Source organism: Dasypus novemcinctus, chromosome 4, assembly GCF_030445035.2.
Source record: "Dasypus novemcinctus isolate mDasNov1 chromosome 4, mDasNov1.1.hap2, whole genome shotgun sequence".
Taxonomy (NCBI): domain Eukaryota; kingdom Metazoa; phylum Chordata; class Mammalia; order Cingulata; family Dasypodidae; genus Dasypus; species Dasypus novemcinctus.
This window is the reverse complement of record NC_080676.1, coordinates 9065881-9084584: the sequence shown is the minus strand read 5'-3', so window position 1 is coordinate 9084584 and position 18704 is coordinate 9065881.

Genomic DNA, 18704 nt, shown 5'->3' with positions numbered 1-18704 from the left:
TGCTTGCTAAAATGTTTGTGTCAGTTTACCCTGACACCAACAATGCATGAAAGACAGGTTTTCCCATGTCTGCCCAACTTCATTTTTTTCAATATTCCTCTCCATCTTCCAGGTACTGAGATTTGAGTTATACTCATGGATATATGGTGCCTTTTTATTATTGGTCTATGCAAAGTCTTCTGTTTTTTTTTTGTTTAAATTGAGACATAATTCTAATGCCATAAAACTTACCATTTAACAGTGTACAATTCAGTGTCCTTTAGTGTATTTGTGGGATTATGCAACAATTACCACTCTGTAATTCCAAAACATTTTTTTTATCACATCCCCAAAGTGACGGCACCTATTAGCAGTCACTCCCCATCTCACCTGCCTTCTCTTCATCCCCTGGCAACCACTGATCTATTTTCTGTCTCTGTACATTTGCCTGTATTGGCATTTCATATCAATGGAATCATACAATATGTGGCCTTTTGTGTTTGACTTCTTTCACTTTCATAAAGTTTACAAAATCATCCATGCTGTCACATGTATCAGTACTTCATTCCTTTTTATGGCTGAATGATAGTCCATTGTATGGATATACCACACTTTGTTTATACATTCATCAGTTCCTTGGGGTTGTTTTCACTTTTTGGCTATTATGAATAATGCTGCTATGAGTATTCATATACAAGTGTTTGTATGAACATATATTTTCAATCCTCCTGGGTATATAGAATTCTTGGTTGTGGGTTCTTTCTTTCAATACTTTAAACATGTCATTCACTGTCTTCTGGACTCCATGGTTTCTATTGAGAAGTCAGACATTAATCTTATTATTAAAGATTCCTTATATGTGACGCATTGCTTGTCTCATGTTGTTTTTAAAAGTCTGTCTTTATTCTTGGCCTTTGAGAGTTTGATTTTAATGTTTTTGGGTGTAGATCTCTCTGAGTTCATTCTACTTGATATTTAGCATCTTGGATTTGTATATTTGTAGCTTTCATCAGATTTGGGACGTTTGCAGCCATTATTTCTTCAAATATTTTTTCTGCCCCTTTATTTCTCTCTTCTCTTTCTGGGACTACTATGATGTGTATATTGGTATGTTTGATGGTGTCCCACAGGTTCCTCAAGCTCTCTTCATGTTTTTCATTTTTTTTCTTTCTGCTCCTCAGACTGGAATCTCTCAGTTTTTATTGCACTATATCTTAATTTCTCCTTCATTTTTGAAAGATAGAATTGCCATATATCAAATTCTTGTTACAGTTTTTTTTCTTTTAGCACTTTGACTGTATTACCCTATTGCTCTTTCTATCCTTTTTTTCCCCTTTCCTCTCCTCCTGGGACTCCCATTACGCATATGTTGGCATGCTTCCTGGTGTCCCACAGGCTTCTAGGCTCTGTTCATTTTTCTTCATTCCTTTTCTTTCTGTTCCTCAGACTGGATAATCTAACTGATCTGTTTTCATGTTTGCTTATTCTTTTGCCAGTTCAAATCTGCTCTTGGGCCCCTCTGGTGAATTTTTCATTTCAGTTATTGTACTTTTCAATGCCACAATTTCTATTTGGTTCCTTTTTATAATTTTTATTCATTTATTGTTCTTCTCTATTTGGTGAGACATCATTCTCGTACTTTCCTTTAGTTATTGGCCATGGTTTCCTTTAGCTCCTTGAATGTATTTTCAAGTAACTGTTTCAAAGTCTTCATCTAGTAAATCCAACAACAGAGTTTCTTCAGGTACAATTTCTATTGATTGCTTTTTTTTCTTTTGAATGAGCCTTTTTATTGCATGCCTTGTAATATTTTGCTCAAATTTGGATATTTAAAATAATACAATGTGGCAACTTTGGAATTCAGATTCTCTGACCTTTAGGGCTTGCTGGTTTTAGTTTTTTTGTTTTTTTTTTTAGTGACTTTTAAACTAATTCTGTAAAGTTTGTATTCTTTGTTTGTGTGTTGCTAGTGAAATCTCTGCTTTTTTTGTCTTTATTTTTTTAATATTACATTAAAAAAATATGAGGTCCCCATATACCCTCCACCCCCCTCCCCCTACTCCTTCCCCCATAACAACAATCTCCTCCGTCATCATGAGACATTCATGCATTTGGTGAATACACTTCTGAGCACCGCTGTACCTCATGGTCAATGGTCCACATCATAGCCCACACTCTCCCACAGTCCACCCAGTGGGCCATGGGAGGGCATACAATGTCTGGTAACTGTCCCTGCAGCACCACTCAGGACAACTTCAAGTCCTGAAAACGCCCCCACATCTCATCTCTTCCTCCCACTCCCTACCCCCAGCAGCCACCATGGCCACTTTCTCCACACCAATGCCACATTTTCTTCGGAAATCTCTGGTTTTAACTCAATGGTCAGCTAATGTTTGGACAGAGTTTTTCTTAACTGCCTGGAACCAATATATTTCTCAGACTCTGCTAAAGGGCTCTAGTGTGCATATTGGACCATGACTTAAACATTCAGTCAGACAGTTTACCACTTAGCCTTAGCCTTCACTTCCTTTCTGCTCAGAGTCTTAATGTTAGCCAGAGACTTAGTGCTTCTCAGGTCTTTCCTGAGCATGAGCACAGCTGATGTGTGACTTCTAGATTCCCAGGAATAAGTTAGACCTTTTCAAGGCCCCTATGGACATCTCATTCCCTCAGATTTTCCTTTTAAGTTTTTTAGTTAGCCTATTGTTTGCCTTATATGTTGCCTTGTACCATCTCAGACAGCCATGATTTTAAGACAGTTTACAAATGCCCTTTCCAGGGAAAAGGGGCTTTTATCATTGGGAGAATTTGAGTAAGGTCAAATAAAGACACGTTTTTAAGTGTGATCTTCCAGGAAGCCACAAGAGAGGTTGAATAATGACTATTCTTTGGGAATGAGTCTTTGAAAGAGTTCCAGCTCCATTCTGCTCCCTTTGGTAACAGGAATGCAGGCTGTTATTTTTCAAGGCTTCCACTATGCTGGGGATTAAAGAATGGAATTAGGGTAAGGTAAAGCACCACAAAACTTGCTGTTCTTACCAAGATTCAGTTATTTATCTTGACTAAACAATCCTTGGGTTGCTGCAAGTCTTTGGTTAATTTTCAGAGTTCTGAAAAAAATTGATTCTGACAAATTTTGTTGTTTTTTCATTGTCTTTTAGAGGGGAATTTTTTCTGTGATTGTCACTAATGTTATCCCCCTCCCATTTAATTTTTATTTATATTTTCCCCATTATTCCCACTTCTCTCTCCAATTTTCTTCTTGACCCCCATAGGCAATTGCTCCAGTGAGTTTAACATGTATCCATTTAATTGCATGAGTTCTTGTAAAATGTGGATATATGAATTATTTTTTAATTTTCATAAATTAGAAATGTCGCATTCTGTTTTCTTGTTTTATTTCAGTTATTGTTTTACTTAATCTTGTTTTTTATCTGGCTTGTTTTGTCTTACAGCTGCAGGTATTTCATAGAGTCCATCAGCCACATTTTGCTCATTATTGTCTGTGAACACCTAGAGTAACTTTAACTCTAAGATACCACAAACAATGATGTGATGAATACCTTTTATGATCCTGTGTAAGAGTTTTTCTTGGATGTGTGTGTGTATACATATGCCTCAGAAAAAACTTTACACACACACATGCATATATACACACACATGCATATATACACACACATACATATACATTATGGTAGATTGAATAATGTCCCCTACAAAGACCTGTTCAAGCCCTAATCCCTGGTTTTGTGAGTAGAACTAGTTGATGTAGGATCTTTGAAGATCCTCCTTCTATGATGAGACCAAACCAAATTAGGGTGGGCCTTAATCAGTTATGATAGGAGTCTTTATTAAAAAAAGGAAATTGGGACATGGAAATATTAGCCACAGGAGGAGACAGAAAGAAGCAGATCACCAGGTGACAGAGACAGAGACTGATTGTCAGCAAGCCACCTCTAGAATGTTATAGACTTCAGAGAAGGCATGGTATGCTGATACCTTGATTTTGGATCTATAGCCTCAAAACTGTGAACCAATAAATTCATGTTATTTAACCAACTAGTTTGTGGTATTTTGCTACAGCAGACTTGACAAATTATGACATACACAATACATATGTACAGATCACACATACACATATATACAAACATATAAAAATAAATATATATGTTTAAGAACGCACTCCTAGGTCATACTATAGTTTCAGTTTTACTCATCTTTCCTGATTGCTCTTCAGGATTGCTTGACCAGCCTACATGCCACCTGGACTGTATAGAATTTCTCTATCTCTAAATTCCTGCCAATATTTGGTATCTTCCAACTTTCTAACTTTTGGCAAACTGATGGGACAAAATAATCTCATTATTATAAAAATTTTTATTTTTAATTTTTTTATTTTATTCATTTTTTAAAAAATATTACATTCAAAAAATATGAAGTCCCATTCAACCCCACCGCCCCCACCCCCCACTCCCCCCACAGCAACACTCTCTCCCATCATCATGACACATCCATTGCATTTGGTAAGTACATCTCTGGGCATCGCTGCACCTCATAGTTAATGGTCCACATCATAGCCCACACTCTCCCACGTTCCATCCAGTGGGCCCTGGGGGGATCTACAATGTCCCGTAATTGTCCGTGAAGCACCACCCAGGACAACTCCAAGTCACGAAAACGCCTCCAGGTCTCATCTCTTCCTCCCGTTCCCCGCACCCAGCAGCCACCATGGCCACCCTTCCCACACCAATGCCACATTTTCTCTGTGGACATTGGATTAGTTGTGTCTATTCCACATCTATGTCAAGAAGGGGCTTAGATTCCACATGGATACTGGATGCAATCCTCCTGTTCTCAATTGTAGGCACTCTAGGCTCCATGGTGTGGTGGTATTGTGGTAACATATATATAATGTAAAATTTTCCATTTTAACAACTTTCAAATATACCATTTAGTGGTATTAATTACATTCACAATGTTGTGCTACCAGCCACCATCCCATTACCAAAACTTTTCCCCCACCCTGAGCAGAAACTCTGTATCCATTCTCCAACTTCCCATTAACATCCCATTCTCCAACTTCCCCAGCCCCTGGTAAATTATAATCTACTTTCAGCCTCCATGAATTTACAGATTCTAGCTATTTCATATATGTGGAATCACACAATATTTGTCCTTTTGTGTCTGGCTTATTTTGTTCAACCTGATGTCTTCAAGGTTCATCCATGTTACAGTGTGTGTCAGAACTTCTTTCCCTTTTAGGGCTGAATACTATTCCATTGTATGTGTATACCACATTTTGTTGATCCATTCATCTGTTGATGGACTGTTGGTTTGTTTATACTTCTTAGCTATTGTTAATAATGCTGCTATGAACATTGGTGTACAAATATCTGTTTGGATTCCTTTCAATTATTTTGGTTATATATCTAGAAGTGAAACTGTTGGGTTATAAGGTAATTTTATATTTAACTTTCCTCAAGCCAGGGAAGGGGTACAAGAAGACCTAGTGAAGGTGCCACCAGGTTTTCCTACCAATTTTTTTGATTTGGCACTTGCTCAATTACTGCAACACTTTGATTGTTTTCTGGAGCTCTGGGAAGGATGATTCTTCCAGTGTTTGCTTGTTGCTCAAAAGATTTGTGGGAGGACAGAACCCTGGAGGGTCTCACTCTGTTGTCTTGCTGATTCACCAATAATTTCTCATTGTTCTTATAATCTGCATTTCTCACATTCATTATGAGTTTGAAAATCTCTTCATATGCTTATTAGACATTTAATTTGCACTTATGTAAATTGCCTATTCACATATTTTGCCCATTTTTCAATTGGAGTTCCTGTTTTGTGCAAGTAGCCCTGGTATATTAGAGATATTCATCCTTTGCTGGTTTTAGACATTGCAAATATCTTTTCTCGTGTTGTTAACTATTAACGATGTCCCTGGTATCCTTCATTGAACCAAATCTTCACTTTTTGGTAATCAAATTAGTCAATATTATTGTATTTTAGGTGTTTTAAAAAGTCCTTCCCACCTTTAAGTCATTATCATCTGTTAGTTTTATAGTTTTGACTTTTATATTTAATCTCTCTAGAATCTACTTTTGTATATAGGGTTAGACAGGGATTTAGTATGATACTAATTTTTCCCTTTTCCATATAATGATCTAGTTTTCCCAACCCCATCTACTAACAGATGACTTATTCTCAATGACATATAGTGCCACTTTTATTATATATATCTAAAGTTTACATATATAAAAATTCGTTTCTCTGAAAACAATGAACTCTCAGTTAAACCATAGACTTTTATTAAATTATAAAAATTATAATTACAAAAATGTGCTATCATAAATTGTAACAATTATTTCACACCAATGCAAGGTGTTGATGGTGGAATGGTGTATGGGAATCCTATATTTCATGATTGTTCTGTAAACTCACAACTTCTTCAATAAAGAAAAAAATTTTAAAAAATGTTTCTTGTTTTCTATTCTGTCTTGTAAATTTGTGCCCCTTTCCCAGTAACATGCTTTAAAAAAAAAAAAGAACGAAAACAGACTTTGAAGAATATCTTAGTACTATTAGTTTTCATTTTCAAAACTGATGACTATTTTTGGACTTTTATTCTGTCACATTAATTTTAGATTATGTTCATCAAGTTCCTCAAAAATCTAGCTTGAATTTTATTTGGGATTACATTGAGTTTGTATATTAATTTAGAAAGAATTGACTTCTTTAAAATATTTTGTTCTGCTCTAATCTTTATTTCCTTCTTTCTGCTTGCTTTGGGATTAGTTTGTTGTTCTTTTTCTAATTCCTGTAGGTATGCATTTAGGTCATTCATTTTAGCTCTTTCTTCCTTTTAAATATAGGCATTTATGGCTATAAATTTCCCTGTCTGCACTGCTTTTGCTGCATCCCATAGGTTTTGAAATGTTGTGTTTTCATTTTCATTTGTTTCAAGGTAGTTAATGATATCTTTTGCAGTTTACTCCTTGACCCACTGATAGTCTAAGAGTCTATTATTTAACTTCCGTATCTTTGTTTCCATTCTGCTTCTTCACCCCTTCCTGACTTTCAGCTTCCTTCCATTGTGGTCAAAGAAATTACTTTGTATGATTTGAATCTTTCTGAATTCGTTGAGAGTTGTTTTGTGACCTCGCATGTGGTCCTACCAAAGGCAGCTACTGGGTCTCTATTTTGACCATTTTTGCCCTTTAATAGATTTTTAAAAACTCCGCCATAGAGAATTATAGAGTATCTAGGTTAATTCCTTAATACTGAACATTTGTCTTGCTATTTTGAAAAACATGTGTTTTTAAAAAATAATTTTTCTAATTGATTATTGCTGGTTCAGCACAATGTTATTAATTTTTGGAAGTTGATCATATAACATCATTTTTGCTCAATATTTTTATTAATTTATTTTGCTGATTCTGTTGGTTTTTCAGGAAAGATGATCATGTTATCAGAAAGTAATGATAATTGTATCCTTTCCTTTGAATCCCTTCACTTCCTGTTTCTTTTTCTTGACTATGTTGTCCAAGGCCTCTACTCCTATTTTAAACAGAAGTGGGGCTAATAGACCTCCTTTTACTTTTCCCAATATCACAGGAGTTTGTATAAATTTTACATTAAAATAAAACTATTGCAAACTTAGAAAAATATTTTGCATCTTATATCTCTCAAAGAGTTTTATCCCTAGTTTATAAGTGCTTCTAAAAATGGAGGGGAAGAACAAAAGATCAACTACTCTATAGAAAAATAAGTAAAAGATGTGGACAGTTCACCAAAAAAGTATGTAAATGACCCTTAAAAATATAAAAAATGTCCAACCTCATTCATAATGAAAGGAATAAGAATTTAAATTATACAAAAGTATTTTCTCACTATCTTATTGGTAAATGCCCTAATATTTGACAACATATACTCCCTTGGCAAGGCACTCCTACATTGCTGATGGGAGTACAAAATAGCTCACCCCCTAGAGAGGATAATTTTACAATATCTAGCAAAGTTAAATATGCTTTTACTCCTCGATCTTGGAATTCTACTTTTGTGACTACATTACATAGATAATTTAGAAAAATACAAAGTGACAAATGCACAATGGTATTAATTTCAAGCTATTTACATTTTCACCAATTAGAAGCTAACTGCAAAAATAAAAATTGGTGTTCAATGGAGCACTATGTAGCTATACAAAGGAATAAGGAACGTCTTTATAAGTTGATAATATATGATATCCAAGATATATCATTAAGTGAATGAAGCAAAGAAAGAAAATATGTATAGCAGCCTACCTTTTAATACATGTAGGGAAATAAAAATATGTAGACATATTTGCTTAACTTTTCAAAAAGAAACAAAGGAAGGGTATACCAAAAACTAATAGTTATATAAATAAGGAGATAGGAGGAGGGTGGAAAGGATAAGGATGGAAATTAGACTTCCTCTGAATGTTCCTGATTTTATAATTTTGGCTGTAGAACCTGGTGAAGGTTCCCATGCCCTCCCCCAAATAAAATAAAACTATACAATATTCGATCTCTAAAAATTGAAAGCAAGTAAAAACCAATGAACCAATTGTTTAATAAGTTGGTGACATGACCACATAAAAGGATTCTTTGATACTGTTTAAAAAATACAGTATTTTTGGTGCATGGTTAGTGGACTAAATCTTAAACTGCATTTAGTAGTCTTATTGTTGGTCACGATATTGTCTTGTCATTTTGTCATTATTATATACATATTGTAGGATAAAGAAAACATGTTTTTGTCATTAGAAACCAAGATTTTTAGTATAAAAGAGGTAGAAGTATAAAATCAAAGGGAAATAAATTTGACCTTGAAATATTAGTAAGAACCCATGATATATATATATATTTTCTCTAAAACATATGTATTTTCTAGCTCTGCCACTAAAAGTCTAGAAACAATGATATCTTCATAGCCATGAGCGCCCCCAGAAGTTAGATTATGATTTCTGACTACCATTTCCCACCAAAATGAAACAAGACTCCTGGGCAAGATGGCTCATTCCAGGTTGGGGATATAAATTGTATAAGGTGAGCCTAGTATATTTTGTTGTGCCAGAAAATAAGGAAGCTTTTAAAGACTCTTGGTAATATCAAGCAGAAGAGTACTCAATTGAGGGGGTTTTCACAGGCCAAAGATGGGATGATCTGAGTAATCAAAAAAGCAAACTGACTGCTAAGAATGGAAATATGTCAGATACATAAAAATCCATTTATTCATAATGATACTGAAAAAAATACATCCATAATTTTTGGTAGTTGCCAGGGCACCAAGCCATTATTCTGAAAACTGATAAATAAAAGGAAAGCTTCATGCATTAATCCTTTCCTATGTAGAATGTTTAACAGAAGCAATCCTTATAGAAGCTTTCTAGCTAATCAGTGCAGAAGGAATAATATTAGAAAAATGATTATTTTGTAACCTCTAATAAAATAATGGATTTAAACAATGATCACCCATGACTCTTGAAGTTATTAGGTGAAAGAATGATTGGGAAACTTAATGTATTCATTAGGCTAATAATACCTGGGTTTGGCTTATCAATTTACGTATCGCAAAAAGAGAACTTTATATGCCTCCTGATGAACCCTAATGAACCCATGAAGTATTCTTGCCAAAAAATGAGCTCAGATCTAATAAATCTTCTAGGTCTAAATATCCTTTTACAGGGAATGCAAGAGAGAGAGAAATAAGGTAAACCATGCTACAAAGAAGAAATCGGTCATATCGAAAATTTTGGAAATTCTGTGGATAATGACCAGTTTCTTCAGCAAATAAGTGGCATTATAAGTAGGGAGGGGGGAGAGACTGAAGAGGCACATCAACCAAAGGTAATGGATAGACTTTTTGGAACAAACTTGAAAGAATCTAACCGTAAAACAGATGCATGTAAGCAAGCAGAGGAAATTTGAACATTGGCGCACGATTGGCAATAATGAGGGTTATTGCTTATTACATTAGCTATGATCACAGAACTGTGGTGATGAAGAAAACCCCTTATGTTGGAGATGCGTACTGAAACTCCCAGGTGTGGCTGTGTGATATAGAATTTATTTTAGAAAGAGACCAAAAGATCAACCACAGCAGCAGCAAACCTGTGTTGGCAGAGGATTGTCTGATTCCACCTTTGATGTTTGACTGCCCTACCATTCCCTTGTCCTCTTCTGTGCCACATCTGGGGAAGCTGATAAGAAAGCCTGCCCCCGCCGGTTAGAGGAGCCCTGACTCCAGCCCCACCCCAACCACCATAAAACCTCAAGCCAATTGACCCTCCTTGGTCTCTCACAAGCCTTTTTATTTTTATTTTTTAACATCCTTGGGGATCTGCCCTGATCTTCCCAGAAAGCCCCATCATGTGAGTAATTAACCTTTTCGTACCTTCTCGGTGCATGTGTGGTGTCACCAATCTCAAAATCCAAAACAAAATTTGAGCAGGGAGTCCACCCATCTCCTTTGGGTGACTACAACAGTGAGATGTAGAGTGAACACTATTGGAAAACTGTTAATTATTGGAGCTGGGTAATGGAGGGGCCAGGCCTCGTTAAATCATCATCTATAGTTTGGATATGTTTGAAAATGATTACGATATAATGCAAAAATAAAGTTTCTGCATTAGTTATGGAAGTTATTTGAAGTTTTTGGAATGTAATTTTTCCCCAAGCTATAAAAGGACCTTTCTTTTCCTTTTTTGGCAAGAGATTTCCAACCTCCTTCCCTTATTAATTGGTATAGAATTTTATCGAATGCCTTTTCTGTATCTTTTGAGACAATTATATGATTTTGTTCTCCAGTCTATTACTGTGATAAATGATATTAATAGATGTTCTGATCTAGAATAGTAAAATTTATCCTTTAGGATAAACTCTGATCTTGTGTTTTATGATGTAAAAAATTCACTGTTGGATTTAGTTAGCTAATACTCTATTTAAAGACTTTATGTGCATGAATATATATTAAATTTATATTTATTAGATTGTCCTTATCTAATTTTGGAATTAATGTTACACCAGTCTCATAAAACAAGCTGATAGCTTCTACTTAATTTTTCTGGAACAGTTTAGGTAAGGAAGGATTTAATTGTTTCTTGCCACTTTGCTAGAAGTTTTCTGCAATCCATTTGGCTTGGGGCTTTTGGTGAGAGGAAATCTTTGGTTATCATTTCAAAAGTTTTAATGTTGCTCTGTTTATTCCAATTTTATTTTTGCTTGTGCCAGTTTTCACATTTTTTCCCCAGAAATTTGTCCATTTCAGTTATGTTTTCAAATGTTTTAGTAAATAGTTTATAATATCCTTTTAATTCTGAGGAAAGGGAGAGGAGGAGGAAAGTATTATTAACTGATTTCAATATTGCTCACCGTAGGGAGCCAATAGACAATAGACAAAAAGGAGGGTGTAAGCATCTATTAACATAGATATTAATATAAAGATACCCATTCCAGTGATCTGTTTCTGCATAACAAACTCCAAGACTTAGTGGCTTACAGTCTCAACCATTTTATCGTATCTCATGATTTTGCGGGTCTGGAATTTGTTACTCTCCTGTTCCACACGATGTCAGCGGAGGTCGCTGAATGGTATTGCTAGTGGATGGGCTAGGCCGGAGGTTCAAGCTGGCTTTGCTCACATCTCTGTCATCCTAGCAGGGTTTACGTGAAGGCAGGATTCAGCTAGGACTCTCAACTAGTGCCTAACGACGGCCTCCTTAGTTTGGCAGTTTTAGGGTAATTAGACTTCTTTGAGACTTTCTTAAAGAGAAAATATTTCAAGAGACCTGCATGGCCACCGCAAGGCTTCCTGTGACCTGGCTTTGAAGTCTTGCAATGCCATTTCTGCTGCATCCTAGTGAACAAGCTGTCACTAAGGCCAGACCAGATTGAAGGGGCGGAACCAGACTCTAACTCTCAACGGGAGAAGGAGCAAAGATCTTGCAGCTATCACTATTCTAGTGCAGTAACCATTAGAAAAAAAAAACTTTTCAAAATACAAAAATCTATAAAAAAGGAAGAGCAAAAATGAAATAGAGCATGTGGAATAAAGTCTGCAAAATTGTCTCTGTTATACAGTAAAAATAAAAGTAAAAAAGTAAAACAACATGACAGAACTGAAGCCAAACATAATGCTCAAATCAATAAATGTAAATAGGCTTACCTCACTATAAAAAGTTCTGCCTAACAAAGTAACATTTGATGCTTTGCTATAAATAAAAGACACTCCTAAAACACAGAGATACAGAAAGATTAAACATAAAAGGATAAAGATATATTAGGGAAATACAAACAAAAAAAAAAAGCAGGGGGTGCAATCTGATCTGGCAAAGTGGAATTCAGACCAAAAAGAAAAAGAAAAAACACTGAACAAGGCAAAGAAGGGCATTTTCTAATGCTGAAGGCAGACATTCATAATGAAGATATATCAGCTCGTTTACACAACCGCTATCATGGCATCAACTTGAATAAAGTGGAAACAGGAGATGAAAGGAGAAATAGAAACATTTAATTAGGAGATTTTAGTGTAGCTTTTTGAAGACATCAGTTGTATAAGAATTAGTAAGACCATAGAAGATCTAAGCAATTTGATAAAAAACTCTGAATCCTCAGACAGTAACCATCTTTTCAAATGCACATGCACACCTTATGAAAATTGGCTGTGTTTTTGCCAAAAAAGAAAATCATAAATTCCAAGGAATAGAAAAGGCATTTTCTGACCATAATTCAGTAATACTAGAAATTATGGGAAAAAATTCAACACCCCAAAAAGGCTCTTCCACCTGGAAATTATAAAATAAAACAAAACAAAATAACATATTAAATAACATTTTGGTCAAAGCAAAAAATGCAAAATGAAGTTGGAGAATTTTTTAGAATAAAAGTAATAAAGGCATGGCATATTAGATTTTATGAGATATAACTAATGCAGTATTTAAGGGAAATTTTATAGCATTCATTATCTTTATCAATTAAAATAAAAAATAGAAATAAGTTAAAGTTACAACTCAAAAAGCTTGTAAAGAACAACAAAGAAAATAAACCCCAGGAGGATGAAATTAATCACGATAAAGCAGAAATTAATGAGTTAGGAAATGGATAATAATGAATAGATAAATCCAAAAGCTAATTCTTTAGGGAAAAAACACAAAGAGGAACATAGACAAAACACCTGCAAACCTGAGAAAAAATGGAAAAAGCACAAATACAGAAAATTAGAAGTGACAAAGAAGAAAAAATCATCACAACAGTGTAAATTTTAGAAAAAGGAACTATTGTGTACCATCTGCAAATTAATTTTAAAACCTAGATGAAATGGATATTTTTAAAGAAAAAGACAGCTCACCAAACTGATCCCATATTAAGAGAAAGCCAAAATAGACGGACTATCATAGGAAAAAATGTGAAAGAGCTTTCCCACAAATGATTGCGAGACCCAAATGTTTTCACATAGGAGATGCAATAAATTTTTAAAGATTAGATAATCCTGTGCTGCAGGAAATATTATAGAACAAATAAAAAGAAGGAAAACTCCCTGATTCTTTTTATGAGGACCAAATGGAGTCACAAAACCTTGCAAAGTTTGCACTACAAACAGAAAACTCGAGTCAATCTCATTAAATACAACATTAATGCAGACCTTTTAATTATCATCAGTGAAGAAGTCAGGGTGCTCCAGAGAAGAACCAACACGATATATGTATAAATATGTATATATATGTGTGTGTGTGTGTATGTATATTTATTCTGTATATGTATATATGTATATGTTTATGTTATAAGGAATTGGCTCGTGTGATTGTGGGATCTGGCAAGTCTGAAATCCATAGGGCAAGATGGAGGCTAGAAATCCTGGTACGAGTGATATTGAAGTTTTAAAGTATCCATCAACTGATGCATGGATTTAAAAAATGTTATATACACACAATGGAATACTATTCAGCCGTAAGAGGAAATTAAATCAGGATGCATATGCAACATGGATGAAAATAGAGTATATTATGTTGAGTGAAATAAGCCAGACACAAAAGAACAAATTATTAGATGGTCTCACTAATATGAACTAAATACAAAGAATAAACTCATGAAAACTCTAGAATATAGGTTACTAGGAAATAGAAGGTGGATTGAGAATGGGAGATGATGCTTAATGTATGCAGTATTATTAATAATGTTAACTGTGAAAGTGTGGAAATGAATAGAGCTGTGAGTTACACATTTTGAGTATAACTAACACTGCTGATTTATAAACGTGATTGTGGCTGAAAGGGGTAGTATGTGAAGTAAATGCCAATTGAAAGGAAACTAGAGAATAATCTAGGGTATGTGTAACAGTGATTTTGGTGGTAGATGAGGACTGTGATTAATAGTATAAATATAAGAATGTTCTTTTACAAAGTGCTAAGAATAATGTGATTCAGAAAATTACAACTAATGTAATTTATGGGCAATAACAGTAATATTGTAATATTTTGAAACAATGGCAAAGAGGTATTTTTCTCAATACTAAAAGACAACCATAACGGGGTACAAGAGAGTGTGGGACTTTTCCTTTTGGAGTAATGAAAACATTCTAAAATTGACTGAGGTGATGACAGCACAGCTCTGTGATGAAAATGAGAGCCACTAAGTGTACACCTGAATGGATTGTACAAAGCACGGGACGTGTAACACAGGGAATCCAGTGGTGGATAATGGGTTGTGGTTAACAGGACAAATATGACAACATTCTTTCCTGAATGATAACAAATATATAATACTAATATAGGGTGTTAATAATTGGGCGGGTTGGGGGAAAATACACCAAATGTAAGACATGGGCTGAATATTACAATAAATATTTTGATGATGCTCTTTCATAGTTTGTAACAAATGTTTCACAACAACGCAAGGTGTTGGCGATAGGGAGATGTATTGGAGCCTTGCATGATGGTATGCATGTTTGTTTTGTGAGGTCTTAATTTTTACTTTACATTTATTGCTTATGTATATTCATATATAAATGATAGACTTCAATAAAATTTTACTTAAAGAAAGAAGTCATGGTGGGGCAACAAGAGGCTGGAGATCAGTGGAACCCAGAAGAGAAGGGAGGAGATGTGAGTTGGACAAGCCAGGGAACCCTATGGATCACCAGCAGCCAGCCTCCAAATGCCACAGACTTCAGGGAGGAAACATAGCCTGGCTGATGCTTTGATTCTGGATTTCCCGTAGCCTCAAAACTGTAAGCCAATAAATTCCTGTCCTTTAAGTCATCCCATTGTATGGTATTTGAGCAGCTAGGAAACTAATACAGCCAGTGTCTTATTTAGTGTGACAATACTAGGGGCTTTCCAGAAAATGTCAGGTAAAAGGCAATGGTGTTCGCTAATATCCTTCAGTTTTTAAACTGATATTAGAGGTATTAGCCAGTGTACCTAGACAGGAAAAGCCCTAACGAAATACTATGGAAAGAAATAGGCAAAATCATTTCCATTTGCAGATGATTATAGATGAAAAACTAAAATAATTTATGGAAAAACAACTAAAAATAATATGAGAATTTAGTAAAGTAGCAGGTTGTAAGTTACATAGATATCTATATACCATATATAACCAACAAAAACAGAAGATGTAAAAGAAGATTCAATTTACATTAGAAAACAAAAACAAATAAGCAAACAAACAAAATACGTGGCTGTAAATATGATCAGGAAAGTCTAAAATGTATAGGAAAAGCTATAAAAAACTATTGAAAGATTTAAGGGTAGTCTTGACAAATGGAAATACATACCATATTTATGGGTAGGAAGATTCAACATCATAAAGATGTCAGTTCTCCATAAGTTAATTTATATATTTAATGCAATTCCAATGAACGTATGATCAGATATTTTCTTGAAGCTAGAAATGTTTGTTTTAAAGCTCATTTGGATGGGGAGAGGAGTGGAGTGAGGGAGGTGGGGGGTCTATGGGGACCTCATATTTTTTGAATGTAACATTAAAAAATAAATAAAGACCAAAAAAAATAAAGCTCATTTGGAAGAACAAGTAAACAGGAATGGCCAGGAAAACTAAAGGAAAATAGAAATGAAGAGGTCTAGTTGTACTAAATATTAAAATATGTTATAATGTTCATATAATTGAAACAGTATGGTATTTGTTCAGGAATAGGTTGACTACTGGAAGAGAACAGAAAAATCCAAATAGACCAAATTGCATATGGAAAGACAATATATATAGAGGCTACATCTCAAATAAGTAGAGGAAATATGGAGTATTTAATATGGGGGGTTAGGAGGACTGACTAGCCTTACGTAAAAAAATATAAAATTGGATTCATTCTTCACACTATACACCAGTCTAAATTTTGGATGTATCAAAAATTTAAATGTGGCAAAAGATAAAACCATGCAACTAGAATACATGAGTTAATTAATATATAATCTGAATGTAGGAAAAATCTACTAATTATGAACACAAAACCCAGAAACAATAAAGGGAAAAGATTAATAGATTTGATTACAAAAATAAGAATTTTTAAAAGGCAGAACAAACAAACCAACAAAAACCAAAACAAAAATCAAATCCCACCGAAAGTCACACCCACAAGCCATTAACAATGTGAAAAGACAAATGATAAACTAGAAAATTTTTTAGCCTATATGATAAGTAAGGTTTGATATCCTTATCATCTAAATAGCTTTTAAAAATTTGAGGTGAAAAATACCAAGAATCCTAAAGACAAATGAGCTAGAAACCTAGATAGTTTACAGAAACAATGTAAATAACTTAAAAAAATCAATTTTATTGATACATATTCATAGACCATGCAATCCATCCAAAGTGTTCAATCAATAGAATTTGGTATAATCACATGGTTGTGCATGTATCACTTTAATTATTATTAGAGCATTTTTTATTACTCTTCTAATAATAATAGCAAAAATAAAAAAAACCAGACAAACAAAAAAACTCTTCTGCTTAATAATCACCTCACAATCTCTCTAAACTTCCCCTGCCATACATAGCTGCTTGTATTAGTCAGCCAAAGGGGTGCTGATGCAAAATACCAGAAATTGGTTGGTTTTTATAAAGGGTATTTATTTGGGGTAGGAGCTTACAGTTACCAGGCCATAAAGCCTAAGTTATTTCCCTCACCAAAGTCTATTTTCACCTGTTGGAGCAAGATGGCTGCCGACATCTGTGAGGGTTCAGGCTTCTTTGGTTCCTCCCTTCCTCAGACTTCTTTTTTCCTGGGCTCAGGGTTCCTCTCTTCCTGGGGCTGGCTTCTCTTTCCTCTGTGAGCTTACTTCCTGGGGCTCCAGCCTAAGACTTCAGCATCAAAACTCCAACATCAAAAGCACTTAACTCTGTCCTTTGCCATGTCTTTAACCCTTTGTTGGGTGGGGACTCAATGCCCTACAGGCACAAGAAGTTTACATAATTACTTAATCAAGTAAACTTATGAATCCAATATAATCTAATGTGCCCAGAGGAAAAGATAAGTTTACAAACATAATCCAATATTTCTTTTGGAATTCATCAATAATAGCAAACTGCTATATCGCTATTCTGTTTCTTTCTCACTAGTTTTTTTTTCCTTGCTAAAGTAGCTTTATTTTTTTTACTTTTTTTTTTACACTTTTAAAATTAAAGTTAATAGATCACAAAGAATGTTACATTAAAAAACATAAAAAAACATAAAAAACAGAAGAATTTCCCATATATCCCGCTCTCCATCCCACTACCCCATCATTTTTGTAAATTGTATTTTTTTGAAGATATATACATCACACAAAAAAAGTTACATTAAAAAATATAAGAGGGAGCAGGGCAAGATGGTGTCTGAGTAAGTACACTGTCGTCATCTCTCTTACAAAAGACCGGCTGGCTGTGTGGTGACTGAGTCTTGCTGGAGCAGGCTGTTTCTGGAACCTGCAGGGCGGGAGGTGTCTGGACATCAGTCTGGCAAGACTGCAGCAGAATTGGTGCTTGCTCAAGGTAGAACTGTGGGTTTCTAACACTGAACTTGGAAGCCGTGGGAAGGTAAATCCCTTCCCCCCAGGGCTAAGAGCCACAGAGCTCACTGAGAACTCCCGGACGTGGGGCAGAGTTTCCAAGCCCCGTGTTCCCCAAGCACATGAACCCAAAGTCTGTGTCCCCTGAACCCTCGCAGCCCATGTTTCACAGACCTATGTACCCTGAGTCCACATTCTCCAGGGCCTCTGTTTCCTGCGCCCAGCACTCCCAGAAATCCAGCATTGCCCTTCCTCTCTGGCCGTGGACTAACTCTGGGAGTGGGAGAGTTTGGCAGGTGCAGAGAGGCCAAGGAGTGCAGGCTCAATTTTCTGTCCCCCCCCCCCCTTTTTATTGAGTTTGGAGGAGATATTAGCTGACTTGGAGAGAGCTTAGAAAGAGAGAAGAGGTGAATCTGGTGAGAGAACCCAATTTACCTAAACACCCTGGGATAGGAAACTTGGTCTGGGAGAAGGTGGTGTCAGAAAATTAACCAGCCCCCTTGTAGCACACCTAAGGGAGAGGGACAGTAGGACGTGCTTTACAGGCTTCTAATAGCATATTTAGGGTTCCTGGCAAGGGGTGAGTGCTCTCTCAAGAAATTAAGAGTCATTATTTTCTCAGGTGAGTTGGTTCACCAGGGACCCAGTTGACTTTCCTACAGGAGCCCTCATGCAGCCTTCCTGCTGCCTTGGGAGAGAGGGA